We start from the raw sequence: 4,946 nt of genomic DNA, 5'->3' as shown, positions 1-4,946 counted from the left end.
GTTTTCTGGCACAACTGTACAATGCTCTACCACCAAAGTAAACTCACTCTGAAATTCTTGACCAAAGCCCTATTTCCACAGTGATGAAAAGATTCAAAATGTTAACTGGACTTCTGAAAATCTTGACACCCAAAATACTACCAGGCTTATCAATACTCTCAATTAATGTGAATGGCTTAAACTGTCCTCTTAAGAAGCACAGGTTGGCTAACTGGATACAAAAACTCAACCAGATATCTGCTACATACAAGAATCTCATCTTATCTCAAAGGATAAATATAGACTCAGGGTGAAGGAATGGGTCTCTGTAATCCAGGCAAATGGAAATCAGAAAAAAAAGCAGGGGTGGCAATTTTATTTGCAGATACACTAGGCTTTAAACCAACAAAAGTAAGGAAAGACAAGGATGGTCACTTCATATCTGTTAAGGGAAACATTCAACATGATGAGATGTCAATTATTAACATTTATGCGCCTAACCAGAATGCTCCTCAATGTATAAGGGAGACCCTAACAGACATGAGCAATTTAATATCTTCTAGCACCATAATAGTTGGAGATTTTAACACCTCTTTGGCAGTGTGGGACAAATCCTCCAATAAGAAACTAAGCGAAGAAATTTTAGACTTAAACTTCACCATACAACAATTGAATTTAAAAGACAACTATAGAACATTTCATCCAAATCAAACTGAATACGCATTCTTCTCATCAGCCCATGGAACATCCTCCAAAATTGATCACATCTTAGGTCACAAGTCTAACCTCAGCAAATTTAAAAGTATAGAAATTATTCCTTGTATTTTCTCGGATCATCATGCAATAAAAGTTGAACTCACCAATAACAGGTATCTGCGTACTCATACAAAGATATGGAAACTACATAACCTTATGCTGAATGATAGCTGGGTCATAGATGAGATTAAGAAGGAAATTGCCAAATTTTTGGAACAAAACAATAATGAAGACACAAATTATCAGAACCTATGGAATATTGCAAAAGCAGTCCTAAGAGGGAAATTTATAGCATTGCAAACTTTCCTCAAGAGAACTGAAAGAGAAGAAGTTAACAACTTAATGGAACATCTTAAGCAACTGGAAAAGAAAGAATATTCCAACCCCAAACCCAGCAGAAGAAAAGAAATAACTAAAATGAGAGCAGAATTAAATGAAATTGAAAACAATAGAGAACCATTTTGATTCTTTTCTTATTTCCTTTATTATTATTATTAATTTAGGAATTTTCTTAAGAGGTTTATTCTGTGGGTCACAATTGACATTCTAATATCTTAAATTTAAAACAAAATAGTTCAAATTAATAACAACTTAATTTGAATTATTATTATATAAAGTTTCTCCCTCTGTACAGTCATCTTTCTTCATTTTGTGATTATTGTTGCAAAGTACATCTTCATACACTGCCTGCCTATTAACACAGCTTTATACTTAATATCATGCATTAAAAATACATTACTATGAGTTGTGTCTCCCCCTAAAACATGATGAAGTCTTAATCCCAAGTAAATGTGAGAATGGCTTTGTTTGAAAACAGGTTTCTTATAGATGTCATCAAATTATGATGAGGTCATTAGGGTTGACTTTTATCCAATTTGGTGTCTTTATAAGAGGAGGAAATAGCATGTAAAAACACAGACACACAGGGAAATGCATCACATTCTATAAGAGGCAGCTCTTGAGGTGCTGACAGCTGCAAGCCAGGGAACATCAGAGACTGTTGGAAAATCACTAGAAGCCAGGAAGAGGCAAGAAAGATTCACCCCTATTTATTTCTAAGATACAGCCCTGCTGACACCTTAATTGAAGACTTTAATCCTCCAGAACTGTAAGATAATAAATTCCTTTATTTATTCAGTTTGTAAATATCAGGCATTGGAAGGTTTTGCCTTAATATTCATAGTTTCTGCTGTCAACTCTATAAAAATGACTATAAATGCATCAAAGCAAAAGGACATTTTTATTGGACACAGGTTATTCCTTTTGTGCAAAGGGATGAGAAAAACTTCTAATGGAGTCAGAGACACCTGACAGTGGAGAAAGCATTTTGCTTGGGAGTGAAGCAGAAGTGGTTCATCAGTTGAGAAGCAATGGGAGAGATTTCTGGATGGAGACTCTCGTGCCAGGCCATGAAAACGTGAAATAACATAAACTGATATGGAAAATACAAGAATTTCAGTGGTGTGAGGTAATATTATTTAAGATGCAAAGTGGAGGATTTATTAGTAATGACCCTGACAGATACAATGTAAAAACTTGCCTCAGAGAAATGTAAGAGGAAATGGAGGAAAACTAGAACTCATATGACTTAAAAGAATATGGTTTCTGGCAGAGTCACATCCAAGGATTCAGATCACACCATCTGGACTCTTTCTGTCCCCATCCCTGTGTCTTCGTTCTTGTGTGTTGGCGTCATTCTCAGTTGAGTTGACAAAGATGGCAGCCAAAGCTGGTGACTCACATCCCTCAGCTCAGCCATCCCAGAGCCTGAGAGTCTTGTTGCTATTGTTGTTGTCATTGTTGTGGGTCTGACACTCCCCCTCTGACTAGAAGGTGGACTGGCTCACTTTGAGTTGTTTTCTCTTTCTTGGGGTGCTCCGCCTTGCTGAGTTTGGTTTTACATGCCTCCCTCTGGGCGGAGCAGGGTAGAGTTAAACTCCTTCTCTGCCGATAACATGAACAGAATCATCTAAGAAGAACTTCCAAAATAGATTATGAGCATAATAACAAAGATAGAAACATAATATGTGTAAAATAGAACCCAAACTGAGCAATTACTCACACCTGAGGAAACAGAGTATGATGAGTGGTCAGGAACAAATCGTACAACAGGGTTGTAAAACTCAAAGGAAGCCAAGCGGGTGGGAGGGGGAAGAGAAGACGGATGAATTCACACCTGACAAGAAACTCTTGACACTTCCTTGGTGACGGGCACACTCATAACTTCAACTCAAAATGCACAAAAGCAATCCAGGTAGCCTAAAGATTTGTACCCCCATAATATTTTGAAATTTAAAAAAAGAACCAGATCATGATATTAAAAAATAATGAAATTTTGTTTATCCTGTAGAAAAAAAAGATATGTTGAACACCTTCAGGAAAGACAGTGACATAATTACTTTTACATGTTAATAGAAGAACTCTGAGGATTGTGCTGAGGACTCACTGGGGATGGGTAAGACGGAGGTCCCTGCAAAATAATGTCCCACAAATGCAAAGCTTCTTCCTTATCTGGCTGCATTTTACTAATATTTTTCATATTCTTCAGAGGCCTTGGTACATGACACAAAAATAGTGGGCTGTGTTTAAGCCAGTTATTCAAATGTGATTCAATTGTAAAATATGAATTATGTATATAATATTATATAATACTGGTTTTGTGCTTTTGAGATACTACATTTTTGAGAAATGCTAATGTCTTTCTTCTGAATTAAATATGTCTTTCTCTGGAATATTTTTATTTCCTGCACACATTTGTGTGTTTATGCACACATAATGACAACTGTACAATTTTGGCATACATGACTTTCATCTAAGTGTTGTAAATTCTGAAAAAGATATTTTGAACAGCCAAAGCAATAGCCTTCTGAAATAATATGGTTTAGAAAATAGTAACACCAACCAGAAAAAGCGAATATTCATTACAGCTCTATATATGGTAATATCATAGATCACTTATTAAGTTTAATTTCTGGATTATTTTTCCTTCCTTTAGCGTGTTTTAAATATTAGCTTGCAGTGCTGGCTAATGCTCTTTGCATAATAAAGGTTACCCATATTCATGCAGGCTTTCAAAATATTTATATTTATTTTAGATCCATAATCTCAAGTGAGTTTTGTGTAAAAACACACCAGGAAAAAAAATAAAACCTTCCAACTCAGACATCTTGGGGCAGACTATAAACAGAAGATCAGAACTTGGAAATTCCTTTGTAAACAGAAGACTGGTATTACCAAACTACAAAATATGTCAAGAGATTGTGCGTGCTTGTTTGCTTTTCTGTTACATATTGTATTGGTCTTTTTCCTAAGTTTGTATTTGCATAGCGTTAGGCGTGCAGGAAAAAGAGAATGTCTGTTGCATTTTGAACATTCAGTATCTTTGGCATAAATGAAGGCAGGCAGTTTGCCCTCATATTCCCTCAATACGTTTTTTTTTTTTTTTTGTCATCAAAATATCCCCCTAGTGATTCACTGACATGGTATGCAGAATACATCAGAATATTATTGAGACAAACTCTATATATCAGTTAAAAGTTTAGGCTCCTGGTTAAATCTACATCTCAAATGGGCTTTTCAAAAATGCTGTTTTGAGATTGAGTCATGCACTCCTTCCTCAGACACCCCACCAACCACCCCCAACCATTCTATGCGTTTGTTGATACAGACTTTCCACTGACTCAAATATCTATTTCTAACTTTCAGGAATGACATCATCTGAAATCTTAGAGTAAGCAAATAATAGGTGGATTCATTTAAACTAATCTTCTAATGTTCGGAACAGTCAGAATGCAAATAGAAGAAACACACAAGTGGCAGGGTCACATTCTGAAAACTGCAGCCGGGGCTGAGGAGGAAGGTGCCATCATCCACAGAGGTGAAGGCTTCAGAGGGAATCAGGCTTCAGTCCTGCTTTCAGGCTTATTCGCTGAAGAACTATTGGTACATTTCTAGTTAATTCTTTTATTTTTCAATCACAATCCATTTTTTGATAGACATTAAAATCAGGCTAGAGTGTACCAGGAATCTCATCTGCCTGAATGTCACGTTATTACACCTATTTCATTTTTTGTTTTTACTATTCTGTTTAAAATGACACACATGAGGTGCTTGGCACAATGCATGATGTCTTGTGGAAGAAGTTAATTTGATACATATTAGGGGTATGAATGAATGCAGGGAACAGGATGAGCCAAGCATCTTGAGGATAA

This window comes from Otolemur garnettii, unplaced genomic scaffold, assembly GCF_000181295.1.
Source record: "Otolemur garnettii isolate 467f Iridium unplaced genomic scaffold, OtoGar3 scaffold00034, whole genome shotgun sequence".
NCBI lineage: Eukaryota > Metazoa > Chordata > Mammalia > Primates > Galagidae > Otolemur > Otolemur garnettii.
Note: the sequence above shows the minus strand (reverse complement) of the source record.